Source organism: Phodopus roborovskii, unplaced genomic scaffold, assembly GCF_943737965.1.
Source record: "Phodopus roborovskii unplaced genomic scaffold, PHOROB, whole genome shotgun sequence".
In the NCBI taxonomy this organism is placed as follows: Eukaryota; Metazoa; Chordata; class Mammalia; order Rodentia; family Cricetidae; genus Phodopus; species Phodopus roborovskii.
In genome coordinates, this window is record NW_026125543.1 from 4,950,769 (window position 1) to 4,977,528 (window position 26,760).

Genomic DNA, 26,760 nt, shown 5'->3' on the forward strand with positions numbered 1-26,760 from the left:
TTGAAGGTGCAAATGTGTACGTGTTATTAAGGATTAAAGAGATAATATTGCAAAAATCAGTAAAACTGTCTAGTCAAAATAAAGCAAGCTGTGTTTTGGGGATCATTAAGGACATTAATTGATGTTTTATTTGTTTGTTAAGTGTATAATTCCCATAGATCATATATCAAGCTATCATTTCCTGCTTCTCTCTTTTGAGGTAAAACACAATTTGTTCCTGTTTTTGATCTCCTGTTTTAACATCATAGTGTAATATTAAGTTTTTCCAAATCATACCATGTATTTTTTTCATAAAGTGCTTTGTTAGGGAAGCTCATTTGTCTGAATTGTGACTGATGCTTAGAAAGGGACATCTTTTATGTATAGCATAAGTATATGCTATAGGATTCTTGTGCTAATAGCTATATTTGAACTTTTAATTTTGTTTCAGACAGGTGATAATTATTACATTGATTCTTCTAAACAGTTATTTTATTCTGATTTTACAAATGAATAAAACAAGCAATTAGAAATAATTTGATTTTATAATGTTGGTTCCTTTTGTTCTTACAATCATTAGACTGCTGCTACATGGTTTAACTGAGAAAAAATGGTGGCATCAGTGTGTATTGATTGCTTTCTTCCTTTTTAAAGAATATTTTATTTATTTTTATTTTATGTACATCGTTGTTTTGCCTGCACATATGTCTGTTTGACAGGAGTTACAGACAGTTGTGAGCTGCCATGTGGGTGCTGGGAATTGAACTCAGCTTGTCTGGAGTAGCAGCCAGTGCTTTTAACCACTGAGCCACTGATTGATTATGTCTTGGCAGTCATTGTTCTGTTTTAAGTCATTTACTCTGCATGTTACCTTGGTGAGGAAAATGAATCACGGAGTCATTAAGTAGCTCTATCAAGGTTGTGTCAAACTAAGTGGTATAGTCAGGATTTAAAACTAGAGGATCTGATTTCAGAATGCACACCCCTTATGATTGTCCTGTTCCTTGGATTTGTTTGTTTGTTTTTATGCATAGAGGATTACTTCCTGCCTTAGGAAGCACAGGACACCAATGCATCTTCAAAACCCAACATCTCTGCACAGCACGCCTTTCTCTGAAAGCTCAAACAGTACATACACCTCAGCCTTTTCCAGGTGGCTCGGCAGAGAACGGCTTTAGATAAAACTTCAGATTATTGTTGCCAGTTTGGAATAAGGCTTTCCTTACTGGGAAATTAACTATTATGAACAGAATTAATTCTCTTCAAAGACTGCAAATCTAATCTAAGTCTGAGTTATTTTACTAATGCGGCTTCTTGGTTGTTTAAAATTCTCTCTTATTACTTGAAACAAGAAAACAGGACTGGCACTATGCTGCATCTGAACAAAAGCAAATCAGTGCAGATATGTAATTGGTCAGTAAAAGACTTTGCCACAATATTAAAAATTTGAGCATCAATGGCACTGTGGGTTCAAAGCTAAAATAATATATTTAAAGGCTGGCAAAATGACAGTGAATTTGGGACCTTGCTACCAATCGTGTTGACTTGAGTTCTATCCCTGGACCTCAATGGTGAGAGAACTGACTTCTGTAAATTGTGCTCTTACCTTCATGTAGTTCATCCATACTTGTGTACACACACACACACACACACACACACACACACACACACACACACACACACAGAGAGAGAGAGAGAGAGAGAGAGAGAGAATGAATAAAGTATATTTAAAATATTTGTTTTCCAGAAATGATTCTCTTCAGCCATGTGTTTTTGGTCATTTAATCTATGTTTTTCACTCAGCCAGTCTGTATTAGTGGCATCAGTCAAGAGCACAGCTGCTGTCATTCAAACTCATCTCAGACTTGGTGATAACAGGGACACCTGGCCCTAGGTTTTCTTTTCATGTCAAACCTCATCCTTTCCCTTCCTGTTTTCACTTCTGTAAAGGTGGTACTTGCAGGCAGAAAGACAGTTTCAGGAGGCAGGAGAGGAAGAGGACATTGAATACCAGGGCCTAAGTCCCATTTTCTAGATTCTCTTTCGGTTATTAGTAAATGTGGTGCTTTAAGCTCCCACCAGGGTTAGATTAAGAAGGTAGGACAAGCCAGCAAATACTCATTGGCTTCTAGTGAGATTAGAATCTCCTCAAGATATCTCTAAAATTACTAAAAATATGCCCTAAGAAATTATGTGCTCAAAGACCATTGACTTTAAAAAGCTAGTACTAGAATAAGAATAGTGGTTATATTTAACGGTCTTGACGTGACCCATTAGATTGGGGTCCAGAGGATCCTGCTTCATTCATCTTGAATTGTGGCTGTCATGTGGTAAGGAATCAGTATTAATAGAGTGAACTTCAATTTAATTCCTTCAATAGTCTTCAAACAAGAGGGGGATTTTGACCATGTTTTCTAGCAGGATGGAAATGTTCCTTAGATAAAGCCTTTGTGAGCTCATCCTGGGAAAATCCCACAACCAACACGTAAGGCCTTTCCAACTAGGGTATCTCTCTTATTATAAAAGTTGGGCATGTTTCCAGACTGTGTGGTTTTAAGTCACAGTAGACTTCAATGGCTCTGTGTGATGTATTAGAAATTAATTTTTGTAATTCTGGAAAACCAAGTATCCAGTTCCTTTCCAGAGTGACCACACCAATACATAGAACTTCTTCTGGGTCCATACATCCTCATAGCTGATCCTTTTCTCTTCCCTTTGATATCTTAACTTCAACAGCAGATGTTCTACAATTGGATAGAGGCCACCAACCTCTGTTGTTCACTTATCTTATCTGGAGGATAAGCAGTCAGAACATGACATGGAAGACATCTGATGCTCTTCACAAAGAACAGATGGCTAACTTTAACAGATAATGAAAGGCTAGAAATTTAATTTAGGCTGAGTGAAGTCAGAAGTTTTCAAAGGAAACAGAAATTGATTGGGTACCAAAGTAGTAGTTTCAACATTTAAGAGACTGAGAAGCCTCGTGGTAAACTGTTTTCCTGTGAATTATTATAGCCAAGTGGTTACTAGAAGGATAAGTAATTTACTTCCCAGTGATGTCCTTTTCTAGGATGTTATCTGAACCATAAGATGGGGCCAGAAGATTTAATGAAGGGGATTTTAAAGACCTTGTTGGGGGAAACATCTGTATTACATATTGCCCAAATGTTGCTTAGGATGCCGAGAATTTAAACTAGACTTTACACACTTAATTTCAATTTTTTTTTTGTAAAGTTAGTACACCTGGGCTGTGATTGGTTATTTTAAACTCATGTGACCAGACACTCATAAAGAAGTACTTAAGTGCTTCTTTTTGACATTCATAGGGGTATAACATAGAATTACAGTTAAATTGAAATCCCAGGCAGTACTTTGTCCTTAACTAAAGCACTCAGGTTGACTATAAGGTGACCAGGCCACTTTGAAATATAAAGAGAGCACTATTTATAATTTTGTCCAAGTAATAGAATGTATGTTATTTGTATGACCATTCTGCTTGGTGGGGCTCAAATTCACAAACGGACTTGTTCAAACATAGGCTGCCAAGCTTTATCTCTTGAGTTTCTGATTCAGTGGGTTGCATCAAGTATTTGCACATTAAATAAGTTCTCTAGTGTATTTCATGGGCCTCACTTTGAATAGGGCCTAACAGGCTTGGCACTCTTGTACTCCTAATTAACAGTTGTTGTAACTTTTAGTTCTTTCTGTTTCCTCTCCTCCATTGAACAGTGTTTTATAAGTGTAGATGCCCATGACAGAAAGTTTGTGCTAGTGTCATGGATCTCCTTAGACTGGTTTGTTCTTGGTGTTGTAATTCTGCTCATGCTGAGAGACCAAGATAACTATTTGCTGCTGAGTTGTGGGAAATGCAGGAACCTGTGCAATCAACCTGACTCCTGGGTTCTTAGAAAAGCCTCAACAAGGCCCAGAAAAGCCTTCTAAAAACATACTCTAGAGGAAACATTGTTTCTAAACCATTGTTGCTCTTGTGTTCAGCAGTTGACTTCAGAAGCATCTTGAGTCTGTGAGAAGTGTCTTGACCATTGTTCATTTTCTTCTGCACTCACTATCTTGTGCTAAAGACTAGTGCAGTTCCTAAGCCCATCACAGTTGGTGCTGTAAATGGAGAGACACTGGGGCATATTGCTCTATAAGCATTCATTTATTAATTAACAGATTGAGTGAGACACTCATAGGCAGCCTATTAGAAAACACATGTAACTGTTAGTAGCACTTGGGAATAAGCGGATCTCAGGTCACAAATTACAGCAGCATCAGGTAATTAATTCCTTGTTCTTGAATATTAAAATACAAAGAATTGAAGAATCTGCAGAGATATACCCAGGGTTAAATGTTGCAGTTAAGTCTATGTAAGTTACTCGTGGGCTAAGGTTGAAAAACCTTGTGTCTGTTGTTCTGTCTTAACTTTTAATCTTGAACGGCAGTGTATTGGAACCTCTGGATTATGTTTTCTAATGGCTTATTGTATAATTATATTTTTTCTAATGATGTTAACCTTTGTGAGAACATTAAAAGCAGCAGTGTAAGCCCTCATTTGCTCTATACTCTCTTCATACATTAATGACTTCACAGATATTATCTGAATTGATGCTTTGTGGCTCAGAAAATAGGAATCGGGTTTAGGAACCTTGGTGGATCAGGTACTTAGGATGGTTACTGAGTACCTTGTTGTCTAATGTAACTTTTAACTATTTCAGAGTTCCTTGTCCTTTATTGTACTGGCTTATTACTATGTCCTTCTTGGTGTGTTATTTTCTTTTAAAGTTGTCAGTGATAATTTAATAATAATAATAATAATAATGATAATAATAATGATAATGATAATAATAAAGCAGTCCTAAAAATAAAAGACTATGGGGATTGACATCTGACCAGTGGTAGGTTATCAGGCAGAACAGGAAGCAAGTGAAACCATCGCACCATGGAGCTGATAGAAATCCTTGAGTTGCAAGAACCAGCAGCTGTAACAGCCTCTTAGTGTGCAGGGGGATTATGGCTGCTGGTGAGATCACCCCTGTTGCCTTCCATTTAGGTACTCCTTCAGCTCCTGCTTCCATTGTAAAATGATACTGCTACATGCCAGTAAATGATAGTTCATTTCCTACACTGCCAACTTCCCCTAATTGGGTCTTTATGCTTTGAATACCTTGGTATTCGGTAACTTCTTCCTTGGGTTTAACTGGCATGACAGTATGTATTTCATACATATCTATAAGTGTATGATTGTATGTGTGTGCTAGTATGTATTTATACATTTTATTAAAGTATGAGATTTTATGTGTTTGTAGAACTTAAATTATTACTTTGACTTTTTAGTGCCTACCTTATGTTCTTATTTTTAAATTAATACTTAGTCCTAAAATCTATTTTTGATTTTGTGTATTTTAAAAAGATAAGTATATAAATTATTTTTTCTTTACTCTTATTTTTAAGTAATTTTCTCCATGGAATTAATTTTCCTCAAACAAAACAAAACAAACAAAATCCCCACAATAAACAAAACAAAAACAATATACCCTGGGTGGGTTGCATGTCCTCATTGAGTCTACTAACACTGTAGGTCCATGCTCAGTCCTATGTATGGAACTTAAAATTGTTCAGGTATCTTTAAGTAGTTAACCTTATTAGTTATAAAGTATAAATCAGTATCTGGTGAATACAAATTTTTGCTGTGTATAGGATAGCTATTTTTGCCTTTTCTGTCTCTTTAAGAGCAAGCACATATTTTATTAGGTGTTATTAGGGTTAACTTTCCCAGTAAGGACCAAGGTAAAAGCTATTACCTGTGTAAATATATGTTCAGATAGACACAACATTGTTCTATGCATATGTATTCAGTTGCAGAAAAGGAGAAGTTTTGAAATAAAAAAATATGACTGTGGATTTACTTTTAGGAAGCCATTTCAGTACCCTTTCATGGGGTTTTGAAATGTCCCGAACAGACACTCTTGAAACAGTTTCTTTTGAATTACTTCAGACATGTTAAACACAACCGAGAATCCCAAATAATCTTCAAGTTATCATTGACAAATATTTAACATTCCAATCAATTACAACTTTCAAACCCAAATTGACTTAACTAGTAAAACATCAGTGAAGACTGCCCAGTGTCATCCTGCTCCAGACCCACTTTTCCATCCATACACCCGGTTATTTCATGGAGAATTTCCTTACCTGCTTCTAGCTCCTGCACTGACAGTCAGACCACACTCATTTTGGTATATGTCTCAATGTAGGTTCCAGGGGACACTTAAACAGTTCTTCCTCATCTTCAAGAAAAGAAGAAAACCAGGAACTTGACAGAAGCCACGAGCTAATGGATCAGTTGTCATCAAATCAGAGCAGTTAGAACTCAGTAAAGGCTAGAAAGTGGAAGCAAGGAAAAAGGCAGAGATGATTTGATCTGTGGGTGGGGGTGGGGGGGTCAGTCTGGCCTCTGCTGGTTCCTTCTCGTGAGTAATACAAATAGCAGCCTGGCCAACTCTTCCTGCCCTCCTCTGTGCCACTTTTTGTCTTGTTACTTTTTTCTATGCTTCTTTATCAATAGGTGAATAAACACACAGGCAATAACCCACAGAGAATTTTCCTTTTTAAACTTCACCATTGACAGTTAAACAGTAGTAAGAGACAAAGAGCAAGCCATGGTTCTTTCTGACACACTCAAGAGGAGATTGTAGAGTGCAGCAGGTTCAGGAGTGGGGTGGTATTGGAGCTCCCCAGAAACTTAGAGTTAGCATTTGTGTAATGATTTTGATCCCACTGGCCATGTCAGGTAGGTAAGAGTTATTGCTGGTTATTTTCCCCCCACATTTAATCATTACTGACAAGTAGCTCGTGAGTAAGACTACAGATGAACTCATCACATACTAATATTTTGATAAGTCTGTGTTGTTTACACTATTTATAATTTTAGTTCATTCCAACTTCTGTAGGAATATCTTTTAATGTTCTATATCCTTCCCACTGACTATACAGTATAGCAGCCTTTTATGTCCATGGCAGGGTCGTTTCCTTAACTGCCTTGATAAGATGACAACATCTGCCACTGCTCAAGTCATCTAGAGATTTACATTTATTGAAGTCATTTATATAAAGTGATATATTTGCATATAACTGACACTCATTCTTATATAAATACCTTAAATCATCTCTAGATTTCTTATAATACTTAGTGGAATAAATATCATATAAATAACTTAACATGTTATTTAGGAAATAACGACAACAAAATGCCTATGCATGGTCATTACAGATATAGTTACTTTTCCCAGTATTTTTGATATGTAGTTGATTGAACTTGAATGTAGAACAAATGGATCTGGATGGAGGGCCACATGTGCTCAGAAGCTGACTACAAAAGGTGTCATTGTTCAAAAAAGCTTTTTATGGGGCTCTTACATTTCTTTACCTTTTCTTTTTTTAGATTTTTATTTAATTAAAAACTTATTTTATATACCAAACCCAGTTACCTCTCCCTCCCATCCTCCCATCCCCTCCCAACACCTATCTCCCCCCCCCCATTCACTCCCCAGGGAGGGTGAAGCCTCACACGGGGGATCATCAAAGTCTGTGTCATCATTTGGGGCAGGACCTAGACTCTCCTCTGTGAAGGTAGGCTGAGAGATTGTCCCTCCATAGGGAATGGGCTCCCAAAGCCCATTCTTGCATTAGGGGATAAAATACTGGTTCCATTGCCAGAGGCCCTATGGACTGCCCCAGGCCCCCCAACTGACACCCATATTCAGGGTTTCTGGTTCCCCAGCTGTCAGACTGGGGTCCCTGAACTTCCCCTTGTTCAGGTCAGCTGTTTCTATGGGTTTTCCCAGCATGGTCTTGACCCCTTTGCTCATCACTCATCCCTCTCCACAACTAGATTCCAGGAGTTAAGCTCAGTGTTTAGCTGTGGGTGTCTGCTTCTGCTTCTGTCAGCTGAGTGAAGGTTGGTTTATTAAGCAGCATGAGAAAGAAATTTGAACAGTGGGATGGGCTTCATGAGAGGAATAACCATAGGCTCTTGCATTTCTAGGCTCTTGCATTTCAAATGTTTTCCTGAAGGTTCCATTGCCTAATTATGGTCTAATAGCTTAAACCTGCAATTCATTTTGTCTTAAAATCTTTTTGTTTGTTTGTTTGTTTATTTGCTTTTTTTTTTAAACAGAGTTTTTCTATGTAACTTTGGAGCCTGTCCTGGAACTCACTCTGTAGACCAGGTTGGTCTCAAAACTCACAGAGATCTGCTTGCCTCTCCTCCGAATTGCTGGGATTAAAGACATGTGCCACCACCACCCTGTAGCTGGATTTTCTTGTCCCCCCAGGTCCTGCAACCTTATCAGCTCCAAATGAGAACACAGGATGCTATATTAGTTATTAAACTGTTGGCAGATAGCACTTCTTACTGGCTAGCTCTGTTTTAACTACTAATCTATGTGTTTCTACATGGCCTTATCTTACCAGAGAATGCCTGGAGCTTCCCCAGAATTCTCATCTCCTAGTCTTTCCTATCTTCCTGCCTCTATTGGCTATTGACCTATCAGTGTTTTATTCATCAACCAATAAAAGAAACATACATACAGAAGTACATCCCCCATCACCACCCAGCTTGTCTTAAAATGTTAACCTATGTATTTGCAGTTACAACTGCACACCAAGTAGTATTCTGGATTCTCCATGTACTTTCTAAGCAGTAGGCAGTGTTTTGGACACTGGGGATGGAAGAGCAGTCATGGTACATGTACACATATATTTCCCCCCTCAGGAGATATAGATATTTATTTTGTGTCTCATATACAAACCTGGTCACTACTCATCTTCTAGCACAGCCTTTGAAACCATAGCTAGTTGAAAGACAGATGCTCCCTACTTGCTCTGGTGGAGACTCATTTCTTTTCTAGATCTCCCCACAACCCAAATAGTTCTGGCTGCTGCTTTGACTAAGGGCTAAGAATACCCATAAGCAGAGAGCCCCTTATAATTAGCTACAGCGTAGTCTGTTGGGTAAATAGACTTATGGATGCAGGGATAGAAACAGGAGTCTCTAGAGGCCACTTACTACCAGGAGTGTCCCATATGTAAATATTCTGTGATAGATATTAGCCCACTCTGATCTTGGGCTCTCCAGATTCCCCTGATCTGTTGCATGAGGTAGAGCTTACCCGACAGTCTGACCAGCACCCACCTATCCCCGAGTGCTCCTGTGCTTTCCTGACTTTCCAGGAGTGTTCTACATACCTACCAAAGAGTGCTTTGGGGAGGGCATTGTGTTTTCCTTGAACTGTTTGCTTCTCTATTCCATTCTAGGAAATGTGAAGTGTAAGGTAAGGATTAGACTTCAAAATGCAAAGGTAGATCCTTAGGAGTCAGGGGTGGAGTGGAGAGCTGACATTCTGCACATAGAGTCAGTTGCCACACGGAGCTTGCCAACTTCCTTCTTTGCCTCCTCTTTCTTTGAGCCAGTGCAATTGAGAACACCGAGTTCTTTCTCTGTGTCCTGTGTAAGCACTTGTGTTTTATTAACCACACTTAAGACAACTCCAAGTATGGATTCACACTTCCATGCTGTTCTCTGCCCTTCCTGGGTTTCACAGTGCCTGCAATTGATATTTGAGCTGTGACAGAGTAGTTCCTAGAGTCTATGCTCTGGCCTAAGCCTTTTATATCTCTGACTTGACTTACAGGAGTCCAATTTCAATACTTACAAACCTGTGTCATCCTAACAACTTAGGGGCTGAAACAACCTAACTAGTGCACTGTATACAGGAAAAAACTCAACTGTGAGCAGCCAGTCAATAGCATGCTGTATAGTTTTAGTGGGGGAGGGGTAATAGGACAAGGATGATAGGAGATGCTTTGCTCTGAGAATGGAAGCCATGAACAAAACTTGGAAATAGGCACAGACACACAAACACTTAGGAGCACTCCCTTCCTCTTGGGTCCTTCCACAGTCAATATACAAAAATAACACTAGGATGGTAGAAGATGAACGTATATGTTCTTGAGAACGAATTTATACATTATCTATTGGTCTTGCATTCTTAAGGCCATGTGCTTCAAGACAGAATGTCTTTTTGGAGTACTTGTACAGAGAACCTTCCTGATTAGAAGATGGGGCTGGTCTTGTCACAGTTCTTTCTGTGCTCAGAGAACTTTCAGTGAGAAATTCCTGAACATGCTGCCCCCTCTCGCTGCTCTCTGGATGATCCACCTGCTGCTTACTAACTTGTAGTTAGTAAGTTAGACTCCCACGCAGTTCTGCTTAGCTCTTTGAAGGTCATGGTTAATATGTGTAACTGGCTGTCTTAACTTTCCAGGGAGCCTAACAGATTTGCTCTGGCTTATATATAAAGTATACCCAGCAGGCTCATGTGTTAACCTTCTTGTGTTATAAGCTGATGGTCTTTATAAACATTTTTATGTCCTTTTAAAACTGAAATACAATTACATTACTTTCCCCCTTCTCCTTCTTCCCTCCAACCTCTAAGTCCCTTCACCCAACTTCTTCCATACCTTCTCACTCTCAAATTGATAGCCTCTTTTTCTCCAATTATACACATAAATGTATAACTATAATCTGTTCATGTGTCTAGGGTTTCAGGAATAATCACTTTGGATTGGACAACAACCCTGGGATAAGTTAATACCCCCCCAAGTAGTCATCAGTTGCCTTATAGTTTCTTGGATTGTGATTCTATAATTCTCCCCCCCATCCCCACCTTTAAGGGTTAACGTGTCTGCTGTATCCTTACATAGTTCTAGGAACTTGGATATGATTTGAGATGGTGAAGGAATGAGAAAAAGACCAGACATATGCACACAAAAGTTGGGGTCATGTATACTGAGCTCTCTGCTGAAGAAACCACAACACCCCCAAAATCAGAGTGTTCATTGTAAATTGCTGAACAGAGATATGGAGGTTTTTGCTTACAGCTGGGCAAGAAGGCAGTTATTGCATGCAGTTAAAGAAGGAGGCAGTATTTATTTTGCATTGTTGAATCATAGAGGCATTCTTAGCTAATTGTAGTAGGAATAGTCTCTCTAGGAGAGCAGTCTTCAGACCATAAATATCCATGAAAAGGAAACTATGATGGATAATTTCTACACTTGGCCCTTTGAGGATGGTTTTGCCATCTCTCTGAGCCTATGGCTATGGGGTCCTTGACATGGCCATGCCAACATGCACAAAATACATCAACTTAGGACTTCTCTACTTCTTATCCATATCTGTTGATACTGCCGCTATTCAGATCTTGTTTATGCAGCCATTTCTGGGAAGAACTATTTCACCGATTTTGTGGTATCCCTGAATCTTGCAATCTTTTTTGTCCCCTCTCCTAAGAGTTGTGATGTAAATGTGTTCATTGGAGATGGGCTTCCCATGATCTGTTGATTTCTGCATTGTGTTCCAGTTGCACTTCTCTCTCTCTCTCTCTCTCTCTCTCTCTCTCTCTCTCTCTCTCTCTCTCTCTCTCTGTGTGTGTGTGTGTGTGTGTGTGTGAGTCTCCATTTGCAATAAAGAGGGACTTTTTTGATGAGGGTTAAGAGCTACACTTATCTGTGGCTATAAGGATAAGAGTTAGAGCCAGGCATTGGTGGGCACATGCCTTTAATCCCAGCACTCAGGAGGCAGAGGCAGGTGGATCTCTATGGATTCAAGGCCAGCCTGGTCTACAGAGTGAGTTCCAGGACAGGCTCCAAACCTACACAGAAAAACCACATCTCAAAAAACAAAACAAAACAAAACAAAAAGGATAAGATTTAGAATGTCATTAGGGATTTTGTTGGTTTAATAAATAGGTGGTAGTAGGTTTTCTTGCAAAATCTACTACCTCACTAGCCTTGGGAAATTGGCTAGGTTTCTGCTAACCCATCTGTTGTGTGGCACTCATATGTTGGCAGTAACTAACATCTGTCTAACTGATATAAGGCCCACTCCTCAGCTGATGGTCTTTTGTGAAGTGATTAGATCTTAAAGCCTCTGACCAAATCAATGGCATTGTTGGGAGGAGGTAGTTAAGTAGGAGATGGGGAAGAAGTAGGTCACTAGGGTATGCTGTAGAAAGATGCACCTTGTGGTTTCCTCTGCATCCTGGCTACCATGTAAGTAGCTCCTCCTTTCACATGTTGTCTGTCATATTGTTTTGCTTTCCCTCCTTTTCATGCCCAGGAACTTCTAAGGAATCAAATTAGAATCATTGTATTTCACAACAGATTTCTGGTTTTCTGGCTCTTTGGAGATGGTCCCTGAGCCATAGATGCAGGAACTGGGATTTAGGCAAATCTACTGTGGCTGGGCTTCTGTTAAGACTCTACTTTGGAACAATCAGCTGTAGAACTATGGTGTTTTTGACTAGTTCTCAAAAACTATGGTTATCTGAAACATCCAGGTAATTTAGGAACTTCGTTGATTGTCAGCATCCTTGCTTCCCTGTTTAGAAGCTTCTGATCTTATTCCTGGAGGAACATCTTTCAGGCAGGTGTTGCAATTGTGCAGCTCACTCCAGTGTCTGGATCATTAGCTACAGCTTTGGATAATTGTGTAGACATGTGCCCCAAGAAAATGAAACTTTCTATGCTCAAAAATCTAAACATGGTGATATTAGTGAGAAGTGATGGGGAGAGGGAGAGAGGGAAGTAGGGAGGGAAGGAGTGGGGAGAGAGAGAGAGGGAGAGAGAGAGAGAGAGAAAGAGAGAGAGAGAGAGAGAGCACCATGGATTAATAGACCCCAGGAAGGAACATCAGGATGAGCTTTGCTGTAGTGATGCCATGTCAGATCCTGTTCTTCTGTGGGCCTTAGGCTTCATATAATTTGATATTACTTTATGTGAAATATTCTGGACCAAATGTGTTTCTTCAGGTTTTGGATTGGCAGAGTTAATATTGTGAAATTAGTATTCTATAAATTAAAATACAATTTCCATCAAAATTCCAGGGGTCTTTTGTCTAGAAAGAGGCTTCTTAGTATTTTTAAGGGTGCAGAAAAGACCCAAAAGAACTAAAGCAATCCTAAGTAGAAAGAACAGTGCAGATTTCTCAGTTCTTGATCACAAGCCTTAATCCAGAGTCAAGGTGTTGAAATCAGCCTGGCCCTGGTGGAACAGAGGACCCCAAAATAAACCTACAACCACAGTCACCTAGTCTTTGGCATAGATTTCAGAGACATGCCCCAGGAAGGACACATCCTCAAAAGGTGCTGGGAAAACTGAATGCTCACATGAAAACAAATGAAACTGTATCTACATGCCTCACCTTGCACCCAAATCATTTCAAAGTGAGTCAAAGACTCCAAGGAAGACCTATAATTCTGAAACTGAAAAAATACAGCTAAAAATTCTCCATGGTACAGTTAGGGGCAAGTATTTTCTGAGAAAGAAGCCAACAGTATAGGAAGTAATTTTAACAATTGACAAATGAGGTTGCATGTAATTAAAAAATCTTCTGCAATACTAAGGAAACGTAGCCACAAGAGTAAAGAGAGCCCATAGATAAGAAAATATTTTCTGCTAACTCTACATCTGATAGGTGAGTGATACCTAGATGCTATGGTGAGGCATTTCAAGAATTAAATCCTAATATGGAGTAGGCGAATGAAATTATCAGACATTTTCAAAGGGAGGAAATACAAAGAGCTCCTAAGTGTTTGAAGAAAGGTTAAGTACCCGTCACCTCCAGGAAAATGCAGGTTGAGAGTTCTTTGAGATTCCATCTAACCCCAGTCAGAATGAATGTCATCAAGAAGACAAATGACAAGTGCTAGTGAAGGTGTTGGGGAAGGAACATTGATCTCCTGCTGCTGGGAATGTGAACTGGGACAGCTACCGTGGAGCGGCTTCAGAAAACTAAAATAGCCTACAAGATTTTGGCCTATTTGTATAGGGATTTGTTATGTTACTTTTCCTGGGAAGAATGATTAAATATTTATTTACCCCAGATAAGCACTAATAACAGTCCATGGGGATGAGTCACCCTGAGACTAGCTAAGTGGATAGTGAGTTTATTGGGGTTATTTAAAGGACTAAGGGTGAAAGGTCATTGAGAGGAGCCCGAGTGACACACAGGCAGCTGTATCCATTTAAAACCACCCGACATGAAAACTGTGTCCCTGGAAAAGCAGCCACAGCTCAGCAGGTCAGGGGGGCTTCTCACCCCAGTTACTGTTACTGTGCTTATAAAATGCTGGGGAAGGGCCATGAGAATTTTTCAAAGTTCTAGAAGTTTCCAGAGACTAGTAAAGCTTTTCTAAATAATAGCATATATTTAATTAATGTGAATATAGACAGAATGAGTCAAAGGGGAAGAACAGATGGAGCCAATAGCAAACAATTATAAAGCTGGTTAATTTAAGATGATTGCATTAATAATCATTAAATACAAATGGATTAAACACCAGTCAGAAGGTAGATTTTTCAGCATGGGTTTATAAATATATGACAATACCAACTGTACTCTCTCTGAAGGAATACTATTTTACATTTGCAGATACAAGTGGGTTTAAAGTCAAATATTTAAAGCAAATATTGAATTGAAATGTGGTGGGTACAGCTAAAGCAGGAAGCACAAGAGAATTTATGATACTATATGCAGATGAAGAAAAGAAATGCCCAACAGTAATTATGTATATATTCATCATGAGTAGAAAAACACACTAGACTGGGGAAAAACAAGAACAGATACATGTAAAAATCAATGACATTGCAAATAGGAAACAAAGTTGGCTCTAAGATCAAAAATAGAACCAAACCTGGTTCCTGGAAGACTATAATAGCAAAATCAATAAACAATTCAGTTGATAATATTCAAGAGAAGGAGGTAGAAGAGAGTGAAAAGGAAGGGGAAGTGGGGAGGGAGAGAAAAGAAACAGGGAGGACAGCTCTATCAAAAGTGAGAGGTGGGGTTGGCTTAAATTAACTGATAGGGCAAGACTCAGCGACTGGAGGTGGCATAATTCCCTAGGCAGGGAACCTTGAAGTGTATGAGCGTGGGGAAGAGCTGAGCATAAGTAAAGCAACCAGTGAGCACACATGCCTTCATTGCTCTGGTTTCGACTGTGGATGTGATGTGACCAGCAAGCTGCAGAGCTGACTTCTCAGTGATAGGCTGTAGCCTGAGACTATAAGTCAAATAAAACTCCCCGCAATTGCTTTTGATTTTTTTTTTTTTTAATAACAGCAGCAGAAATGAAACTAGAATGCAATGGTATGTGAAAAAACACATGTATCCCATGACTAAGACTTGGGTTCTGTACATTATTGTTCTTATTACCCTTTTGTTTCTCCTTTTCAGTCCAAAATAAAACACAAATGTAGAAAAGCATATAACATAGGTGTCAAGCTTGGTGAATTATTCTAAGACAGTCTTAACTTACCAGTCAGTTCATAAAATAAGTTTGCCAGACAATTAGGAGTCTCTTAATTATCTCCAACTCACCCTTAGACAGCTGCCTGGCTTGTCCTTTGTGTTCAGGTGAGATCCCTGGGAGACCTACTCTTTTCTGGAGGGAAACAATGAGGAGCGGGTCTAGGGGAGGGGTGTGTGGGGTACTGGAAGGAGTGGAGGGCAAGAAAACTGGTTAGGATGTCATGTATGAGAGAAGAGCGAACAAAACAAGACAAACAAAAAACCCCTTTTCTTCACTTATGGAGCTGGAATTTATTTGAGTTTTCTTTCTTATAACTACATAATTTTCCCTTCCTTTTTCTGTCTCTAAGCCAGTGGTTCTCAACCTCTGTAATGTTTGCAGCTCTTTAATGCTGTTCCTCACATTGTGGTGAGCCCCAACTATAAAATTACTTCATTGCTACTTCGTAACTGTACTTTTGCTTCTATTATCATAATGTAAATATCCAATAAGCAAGATATCTGATATGTAATTCCAATGAAAGGCTCAATGGGGTCATGGCCCACAGGTTAAGAGCCTCTGTTCTGAACGTTTCCATATTTCCCTCCTTGTTCTCTTTCTAATTCAAAACCTCTTTTTTTTCTTTTATTTATTATTTTTACATGCATATATGTGTATATATATATTTCTAATATATATATATATATATATATATTTCTAAATAGAGTCTGCTCGATCTTTATAATATTACTCATACGTATGATTCCAGGGCTTGCCCATTTGGTTATGGATAATCAATTCGTGTGTTCTTCCCTAGGAAATAATTTTCCTACCACTCACAGTATTCCTTAGCTGCCTGTATTTTTTTGTGTAGAGTTGAGGCCTCATCAGTTTTTCCCCATTCATTTTAGCAAGTTTATTGTTACTGTCCTTGTTCAGCTCATGCTTAGGCAGTCATGTTGATGTGACTTCATGGGTGTAGCACCTGACATTACAAGGAGACAAAAGTCTCAGAGCAGACCCCATGATCTTCTGACTCTCAGAATATTTCTGCCTTCTCATCCAAATATTCCCTGGGCCTTAGGTGCAGAAGTATTTTATGGATGTATCCCTTGGAACTGTTCCCATAATAGATAGTCTGTCATTGAGATGATTTCCTTTGGAACTGTTCCCATGATAGAGAGTCATCACCAAGATCTCTTCCCAGGGGATTTCAGACCATCACATCTTGCAATGGAACATTTTAAATTTTGTTTGCTTTCCTTGCTTGGTCCCTGGCATATACCAAGGAATGTCGAATAGGTAAACTCATTTGATACTTAGTCCTCTTTTTACATAGTTATCTCACTTTGTGGTTACAAAATTAAGACAATGATGTTCTCATGACAAGTGACACCAAGTCTGAATAGTTGCATGGTCTTTGTTCTTCCATCGAGCACTCTCCCTAGCGGTGAAGCCATTTAATAACTGAGATTTTTCTACTGTGTTTTCCCAGAAGAAGTCAAATCTAGCTGCAAAATAAAGAATAATTTGCTGATTGCTGAGTCCAAATAAGTAAATGTTTTTGTAAGATATTAAGTTAATGTTCTTTTTCCTTTTTTTAAATTTAAATCTGAAACAAGGTTGTTTTACATGTTAATCCTAGTTCCCTCACCATCCCATCTTCCCCAATCACCCCCACCAATCCCCAGCTCATATCCTTTCAGCTCCCCAGGGAGAATGAGGCCTTCCATGGGGAGTCTTCAAAGTCTGTCATATCATTTGAAGCAGGGTCTAGGCCCTCCCCCATGTGTCTAGGCTGAAAAAGCACCCCTCTATGTGGGATGGGCTCCCAAAGTCCATTCATATACTAGGGATAAATACTGATCCATTACTAGAGGCCTCACAGACTGCCCAGCCATCCTAACTAACATCCACATTCAGGGGGTCTGGGTTGGTCCTATGCTGGTTTCTCAGCTATCAGACTGGGGTGCATCAGCTTCCCTTTGTTCAGGTCAGCTGATTCTGTGGGGGTCTCCAGCCTGGTCTTGATCCTTTTGCTCATCATTCCTCCCTCTCTGCAACTGGATTCCCGGAGTTCGGCTAGTGTTTAGCTGTGGGTTTCTGCTTCTGCTTCCATCACGTTTTCATTTTTATTGGTTTTGCCCTAAAAAGACAAAGACTGATGTGCCATTAAAAATATACAAACTGACAGAAAAACTCTGGGCACAAAGCCATGGTATACTTTTCTCTACAGTGATTGGAAAGTAAACAACTTTTTTGCTAAATCAAGCTCTGTACACACATGCATGAACATGCAGAAAAGATGAGAACAAGTGACTGCTGAGCTCCTTATACCCTTTGCCAGGCTCCTATGCAGCTACTGGAGGAATGATGCAGTAGAGTGGGAATGACTATTTCTAAATCCACAAGGAGCTTGTCATTTTAAACTCCTAAATCCAACCCCAATTATAGTGATTGAAAATCTTAAGGCTCTTGAGGGCTGAAGGCATGATGGTAATTTGACTTTTATCAGCAGAGCTCCAGGTAGCTGAAGCAAAGATGACCCCATGATGGGTCATTCACAGTTTGTAAGATTCAGAACTAGGATTGGAGGAAGGAAGTAATTTTCTGCTGGCTCCTGTGAGAAGCCTAGAGATTCTGCTCTTTGGAAGCAATTCTTCAGGTATTTTATGAAGGGACAGCTGATGTGCAACAGAAAACACCTGCCTTAGACCCTCAGATCTTCCAACTTCTCCCCCCCCCCCCCAGGGCACAAAGGTGAAGTGCAGATACTTAGTGCCTTCATGTGTGCTTACTTCTATTTAACTCTTTTTGACACAAATGTTTCTTCTGCTAGTTTGTAGCTGGTTACAGTGTCATTATTTCAATCTCACAGCAGCAGCCAGAGATTAGTCTCTGTGTAGTGTACACAAGAATACTCTCTGCTAATAGCCATGACTTCCCAGAAAATTGGAAAAATACAGCCCATTGCATCCTGTTCAAATAAAGATTTACAAGGAAAATAAATTCATGGCAACACCCATTAATGAGCATAACCAAAACTATCTGGAGAATTCCCCCAGAGGGCTTCAGAAAGAATTAAGCATGGTTTTCCTGTTGTATTCTACTTCATTGGTTTTGCTGTCATCCTTGAATGTGTTCTGGAGTCACATGACACATGGCTGAGTTATTTCTGAAAGCTTGCGGAGCATATGTCACCAATATGTTAGTAAATAACTATAGTAGTGGAAATGGTAGTAATAACTGAAAGGATGCCTCCTTCCTTTATCAATTCACGCTTTAATTCACTCTTCCTTATTGTTGTTACATGTATATAAATATGCAAATACATCCTGATGAGTCTATTTAGTATTATTCATGTTTGTGTTTTAAGGGCTCATCACTAGGAGGCTCATCCCTGGAGAAGACTAATTGCTCCTCTCTCAGTAGTCATTCATTGCCTGTAGTTTTTCATCTGGGAGTAGGGCTTTGTGTGAGATTTCCCCCTTCCCCGTTGGCCTGTCAGCTGGCATTGTCATTGCTTGAGTCTTAAAATTTAGATAACCATTCTGCTGTTATTTCATAGGTGTAGCTTTTGCATCCTATATAGAAGATACAACCATGAAGCAGCATCCTGGTCGCATGGATGCTTTCTATTCCCATTTATGCAATGTTTACAGAGACATATGTATAGGAGTTGGTTTATCAGCTCAAGTTAGGCACCCCACAGTCAGTTACTGCCTGCATTTTCAACAGTTGTGAATTTCTTTTGGGTGGGGGAACAATATGAAGTCATAACCTTTATTATGGTATGAGTGGATATTAGAATTTTCTTTAATGCTATGTCCCATTGTTAGATGAAGTCAATGATTTAATTATAAACATCCCAAGAGTACATTTCATGTAATTAATGCAAATAGTAAAGGAAGACTTCAAATCAGCTTTATTTGTTGATGATATTATCTTAAAGATGTCCAGACCTGGAAAATACCTTCAGCAAATTGGCAGGATGTAAAACCAACAAATGAAAACCAGTAACTTTTCTATATAACAATAACACATGAAGAAGACACAGACAGATGGATTTTGTTCTTAACTCATTCAGACTTGAGACCATTAATACTTAACTTTATTTTTGAAGGATGTGTTGATTGCAGCCATGTTCTTATCTTTGCTATTTGTGTCCTTAGTTCTTTTTTTATGTTCCAGTAATTGTATCATCATTGGTTTTCTTTCTGTAGTCTTTTGGCAATGCTTATCTCTTTCTTCAGTCAGAAGAATTATTTCCAGGAGTCTCTGTAGGGCTTGTTTGGTGGACATAGATTCCTGTCTATTTAATCATACAAAGATTTCTTTCTTCAACTATGGCAGGTAGTTTTTCTGGGTGCAAATGGCATCCATGGGTTTTAGAACTTGAAGTACATTGCTTCAGGCTATTCTAGCTTTTAGAGTTCCCTTTGAGAAATCAGTTATTATTATGATGAGTTTTATTTATATAGGATTGTGTTTTTTCTCTTGCAGCTTTCAAAACCACTTCTGTGTTATGTATCTATAGGGTTTTAATTACAAGAGGGTGTGATGACCCCCTTTTCTAGTTCTAATTGGTGTTCTGTGTGTTGCTTACATTTGTATGTGATTGTCATTACTTAATTTCATGAAGTGTTCCCTTGTGATCTTTCTGAATATCTGGTCTATACCATTGACTTAGGATTCTTCATTGATGCCTGTAATTTGATATTGGATCTTTTCATGGTATCCCACAATTCCTGATCATTCCTATCATGTATTTTTACATTGTATTCATATTCTTTGCTGATGCTATCTAATTCCTATTTTACCTTCAATTTCTGATACCCTTTCTTCTATTTAGAAGCACTAAAGAGTGCTTCTATCCACTCTTTGTATGGCTTTCCCATAAACCTATACAAATTGTATGGCTTTTGTAATTGTCTTATGGCAATTGTAATTGTCTTTTGAGTTTTTCAATTGCATCTTGCATTCGCTTCAAAATTCATCTTTGTGCATCCAGTTTTCCAATGCTAGACTATCTTCATTGTCTCAGTCAGTGGTGTGTTTTCATTTTCCTGGGCATCATGGTTGTTTATATGTACTCTTCATTGAGTTGTTTGTTTCTTGTTTATAAAACTCCTTGAACTCTCTGGTGAAGTTTGACTGTTCTTTAAAGTTCTGTGTCCTGGAGCTGATCTGGATAATTCTCACTGGAGAATGTTTCTATAGGAGTGGTGGATATGTGTATGGGGGAGGACTATCCTTTCTTGCCTTTTCATATTGTTTGCATTTTTATGATGAGGTTGGATGTGGCACAGGTAGGTAGCTGTGGTCAATGGAGAACCACAAAGGAAGGGAGATAGTCTGAGGGGAGGGCTTTCTGTGTCAGGCCCCCATAGGATTACTAGGACTGAGATGGAGAAGGAGAAGAGGGGGTGGGGGCACAGACTCATGCATCCTGCAGTGATTATAGGAGTTCTGGTAGGAAGTAAGTTTGGGGTTCTGTGGTCAGCCTCAAAACAAGGGAAATGGGAAGAGAGATACGGCTGTCTGAGGAGGCAGGACTAGTGGACCAGAGAGGAGGAGAAGTGGATGGAGAGCAAAGATAGTCTGCCCAGGTCTGCTCTGCTTTGGGTGGCTGCAGGCTCTTTCTTTGGAAGGGAGTAGGACTGGAATAATAGGACAGTTTTTTTCTTCCTCCCTCCCTCCCTCCCTCCCTCCCTCCCTCCCTCCCTCCCTTTCTTTCTTCCTTTCTTTCTTCCTTTTGTAACTTTCTGAATCATGGTTCTTTTACTCACTATGTATATCTTAGTTTTAGTTATCCTCCCTACAGGAAGGATTGTTTTAGTTTAGCAAAATAGCTTCATAGCCTTAGTGGGTTGGTTATCCCTAATCTGACAGCTTGTAATACTCTACCCTTTGAAAGTTGTTGAATATGTTGCTGTTCCACTGTTGGATTTTGGAGCATATCAGATTTCAGATTTGTTTTGCTTTGGGTTTGTTTACTTGCTTATTTTCAGCTAAGGTCTCACTATTTAGACCTGGTTGACCTTGAACTCAGTAAGTAGCTCAGAATTTCCTGAAATTTGTAGCAATCCTCCTGCCTCAGTCTCCTGAGTACTAAGATGACAAGTGTGACTGTCATGCCTGGCAGACTGCACAGTTTGGGATTAGAGGTGCCCAGTACCTTTTTTGGCTTGTTTTGCTTTACTGGTTTTTCATGCACTAGGTGGCATGGATGACATAAACATGATTTTTCCCTTGTCTGCTGCTGCTTGTTGGCAGGAAAATCTTAGAGTACCAACTTTTACATGTATAGCTGACTCATTACCAGGCCTGGTTGTCTTGGAGCATGAAACTTATAGAAACTTATAGGAGCATGAGTTGTGAACAACTCAGAAATATTTCCATGAAGGATTCAAAATTGTTCTTTTCTCTATATTGTTTTACACAAGATGAATGCTGCACATTCTGTGTTTGTGACTAAATGGAAAGTTTAGCTTGTATACATTTTTCTTGTTGGAGTTTAAAGTATTTTACTGCTTGAAAAACATTTTAGTTCAATAGACAACACTATACCTACACATGCTTATAAAATTAAGTATTTTATGATATTTAACAATGAAAATAATTTGGACATTCTTCAATGCTAAACATGAGGGATGATTTAATGTAACTTCTAATAAAATAGTTATCCCTTACTTGATATAATCTATTCTAGGTACATCCATTTATCTGAAAATGTCATTTTTCTTTATTGCTGAGTAATATTTCATTCTGTATATAGCACTTTCTCTGTATCTAGTCATCTACTAAAGGATATTTAGGTTGTTTCCATTTCCTAGCCATTGTAATTAGAGCAGCAATGAGCATGGCTGAGCAAGTATTTTTGGAGAGGATGATGCCAGTCCAAGTGATTTTTAGTTCTCTTGAAGATTTTCCATCCCAATTTCCATAGTGGCTGTAATTTGCATTCCCACCAGTAGTGAAAGAAGGTTCCTCTTCCCCCACCACAATCTCATCAGCATTTGTTGTCATATATTAGGTTGATTTTAACCATCTGGCTGGGGTAAGATGAAATATTGAAGTTTTTTTTAATTTATTTATCCTTAATTGCTAAGGATAATGGACATTTTTTTGAGATATTTCTTACCCATTTTTTTTTCTACTGAGAAGTCTCCATTTAGACTCTAACTCACTTAGGATATTGACTTAAGGAGGGGCCATAGGGATTTGAGGGAGAATAGCTGGGAAGGGCTAGAGCGAGGAAACAGAGGAGGAAAAGTGATGTAATTCTACTTTAAATAACACATTAAGTAAGTAAAATGTAAAATAAGAGAGGGTATGATCCCTTTCTTTAAGACACTCAATCAAAAAGGAAGAAAAGTTAAAATAATGAGTATTTATTTTCTGTTTATCTGTGATGTTAGGAATTGTGTTAAGTAATTTTTGTTCCCTCAACATGTTCCCATTTCCTTTTATGGAATTGTGACATTCAAGTTCACCCTTGTTTGTTTATTTTTTTTTTCAAAACTTCCCACTCTGTCACCCCACCCAATTGGATATGCTCAGAGTCACATACTATTTCTTTCTCTTGCACAGTTTCCAGGCAGGGCTCTGCCTTGTTAGTATTAAATCTGGTTATATATAAACATCCCTCGTGAATTCTTACTACAAACAGAAGGATTTTAACACATGTAATCCCAAAATATGTGTGTTATTGTTTCCACTCAGTTCTGATCTGGCCTGTCATCCATGGCCCATAACAGCTTTTCTTTTTTGCTTTCCAATTCCATAAATGTTCTATCTTGTTTCTTACTCAGAAGTCCAATTATTTGTGATTATTTGGTGTGTGTGTTGGGGGATGGGGATCAGCAGTGCTTGGAATCAAGCCTAAGTGCTCCTGAGAAACTAAACATTTGCTTCATTGATGAGGTGTATCATTAGCCCTGTGTGTGGTCTCTCTCTGTGTGTGGTGTAGGCATAATCATGCCACAGAATGTGTGTGAAGCTCAGGCAACTCTTAGGAGTTGGTTCTCTGCTGCCACCTTGTGAGATGTGGGATTGCATTTAGGTGGGGAACATGTATACCTTTACCCTCTGAGCTATCTTACTCATCCAAATTATGTGAGTTTTTAAAAAGCTCTTTTAAGGAAAACGTTGATGGCATGTGGTTTGTGGTAGTGCATGTATTTGTAGGTACTGGGGTCTGTACAGACAGGAGTCTACTGGACATTGGGAAATACACTGGGTTAAGGACACAGAAGACTTAGGGTAAGGCCTAGTATAAACTCTGTTAGTTCTGGAAAGCAAAATTTGAATGTTGATCTCGGTGTGCTTGCAGGAGGGTAGCTCTTGTTTGTACGCTCATGACTGGCAACATGGCATTGAAAGAACTGTGAGTCCTCTACGGCGCAGGCATAGGGTCTTAAAGTCCATTTAGTGGAGTTTTAAGGACTTTTGCTAAAGTAATTGAAAATGTCTTTTATGTCTAAACTTCTGGCCATTGAAGAACTTGTGGGAGTGGCCAACCAGTGACTGATCCAACTTGGGACCCATGCCACCAGAGAGAACCCAAGCCTGACTCTACCTACAGGGCCAGGAACCAGAGGCTGTATAGGCCAGAGAACTAGGGTAGAACAAGTAAATGGAATGAGTCCCAATGTTACTCTGCTATACTTCTAGACTGGAGTCTAGTATGGTTGTTACCAGAGCTGCTTCATCTAACTAATGATGGGAACAGATGTAGAGACCCACAGACAAACCTTAGATAGAGTTTGGAGGAATCCTGCATAAGGGTGGGGCACAGGGTGTGAAGGATTATAGAAGCCAGAGGGATCAAGGATACTACTAGAACATAGCCAACAGAAACTCATAGGGGTTCACAGAGACTGAAGAAATAATCAGGGAACCTCTATGAATCTGAGCTCAGTCCTCTACATTTATGTTAGGGGTATGTAGCTTGGTATTCTTGTGGAACTCCTAACAATTGAAGTAGGGGTGTTTCTGACTCTTGTGTCTGCTCTTGGGACCCTTTTCCTCTGACCATGTTGCCTTGCCCAGCACTGATATGAGGAATGTGCCTAGTCTTACTCTAACTTGTTAAGATGTGTCAGATAGATATCCCTGGGAGCCCTGCTTTTTTTTTTTTCCTGAAGAGAAACAGAAGATGAGTGGATCTGGGAGAGAGGGAAGGTAGGGGTTGGGAGGATGAGAAGGAGGGGAAACTGAGGTCAGGGTGTAATATATGAAAGAAGAATAAAAAACAATCTTCTGACACCCAGAGATCATCAGGAATAAAAGAAAAAAGAAAAGATAAGAAAATGATGACCATCATTAAACTGGGTAATTTCAAAATAAGGAAAAAAAATGTCTAAAACTATAAAACATTGCATGCAAAACATGACTGTGCTTCTCGGGGTGATATATTAGATCCTGGTCAGACCTGTTGTTTGGAGTAGTAAAGAATGAGGGCATTATTCTATAATTGAAACTTGACAGAAGTCAGTGCATTGACAAATAATTTCTCTGGTGCCTTAGGAATTCACTGTCATTTTGTCCCTCCATCTGAGGGTAATGGAGGAACAAATGTCTGATGCAACGCCACCACCTTCTGGCAGACTGAAAATGTCACTTTATAAAATGATCACTATGTGGGATATTTACAGGGTTATGGCCACCTCATGGAACCTCACTTGGATGTGAGGACTGATGTGGTGTTAGTGTTAACACTTCAATGTCAACCACATGCCACAATAACAGGCTCTTCGTTTCCCCCAGAGCATGCCTAAGTTCTAGCTTTCTAGAAAAAGTTCAAAGTTAGAACTTTAATTGTTTTATTTTCTAATTTTTAATTTAAATTAGAAACAAGAATTTTTTTGTTTCCTCCCTCCCTTCTTCTCTTGGCCCATATCAAGCCCCTATCCCATTCCCTTTCTGCTTCCCAGGGAGAGTGAGGCCTTCCATGGGGGATCTTCAAAGTCTGTCACATCATTTGGAGCAGGATCTAGGCCCATGTGTCTAGTCTGAGAAAGTATCCCTGTTTGTGGGATGGACTCCCAAAGCCCATTCGTATACTAGGGATAAATACTGATCCACTGCCAGAGGCCCCATAGATTACCCAGTCCTCCCAATTGATGTCCATGTTCAGGGGGTCTGGGTTGGTCCTATGCTGGTTTCCTGGCAATCAGTCTGGGGTCCATGAGCTCCCTCTCGTTCACATCAGCTGTTTCTGAGGGTTTCTCCAGCCTGGTCTTGACCCCTTTGTTCATCACTGCTCCAGCTCTGTAACTGGATTCCAGGAGTTCAGCTCAGTGTTTGGCTGTGGTTGTCTGCTCCTGCTTCCATTAGCTATTGGATGAAGGCTCTAGGATGGCATGTAAGGTAATTAGCAAACTCATTATCAGGGAAGGGCATTTAATGCAGCCTCTCCAATATTGCTTAGGTTGTTAGTTGGCATCATCCTTGTAGGTCTGTGGACATTTTCCTAGTGGCAGATTTCTCGATAAGCCTATAATGGCTCCCTCTATTATGGTATCTCTTTGCTTGTTCTCATTTTCCCCCTGACTCTACCTTCCTGCTCCCTCATGTCCTCCTCTCCCCTCCTTGTCTCCCCTTCTCTTTTCCTAACTTCCTCTCCGCTCCCACCATGCTATCAATTTGCTCAGGAGATCTTGTCCCTTCCCCCTTCTCAGGGGAAGGGGGTCAGGCATGTATGTCTCTCTTAGGGTCCTCCTTGTTTCCGAGCTTCTCTGACAGTGTGGATTCTAGGCCAGTAATCCTTTGCTCTATGTCTAAAATCCATATATGACTGAATACATAGCATGTTTGTCTTTTTGTGACTGGGTTACCTGACTCAGAATGATTTCCTGCAGTTCCATTTGCCTGCAAATTTCAAGATTTCATAGTTTTTTTTTTCTGCTGAGTAGTACTCCATTGTGTAAATGCACAACATTTTCTCCAACCATTCTTCAGCTGAGGGACATCTTGGTTGCTTCCAGGTTCTGGATATTGCAAATAGTGCTTCTATGAACATAGTTGAACAGATGTTCTTATTGTATGAATGTGCATCTTTTGGATATATACCTAAGAGTGGAATTACTGGATCTTGAGGTAGACTTATTCCCATTTTCCCGAGAAACCGCCATACTGATTTTCAAAGTGGTTGTACGAGTTTGCACTCCCACCAGCAGTGGAGAAGCACTCTACATCTTCTCCAGCATAAACTGTCTTTGGTGTTTTTAGCCATCCTAAAAGGAATAAGATTGTATCTCAGAGTTATTTTGACTTGCATTTCCCTGATGGCTAAAGATGTTGAGCACTTTCTTAAGTGTCTTTCAGCCATTTTAGATTTCTCTATTGAGAATTCTCTATTTAGTTCTGTGCACCACTTTTTAATTTAATTATTTGGTGTTTTGGCGAGTAGCTTCTTGAG

The 26,760-nt window shown here is 39.4% G+C and overlaps 2 protein-coding genes across 2 annotated transcripts in view; one reads left to right on the forward strand and one right to left on the reverse strand.

Annotated features, from left to right (window-relative positions):
- Window positions 1-6,344, reverse strand: part of P2ry14 (purinergic receptor P2Y14) — a 45,533-nt gene extending 39,189 nt beyond the window's left edge. The window contains exon 1 of the mRNA XM_051176999.1: window positions 6,178-6,344. The gene's annotated coding sequence lies outside the window, so the exon portion shown is untranslated. The remainder of the gene's footprint in view (window positions 1-6,177) is intronic.
- Window positions 1-26,760, forward strand: part of Med12l (mediator complex subunit 12L) — a 324,235-nt gene that overhangs the window by 153,354 nt on the left and 144,121 nt on the right. The gene's annotated exons all lie outside the window — the stretch shown is intronic.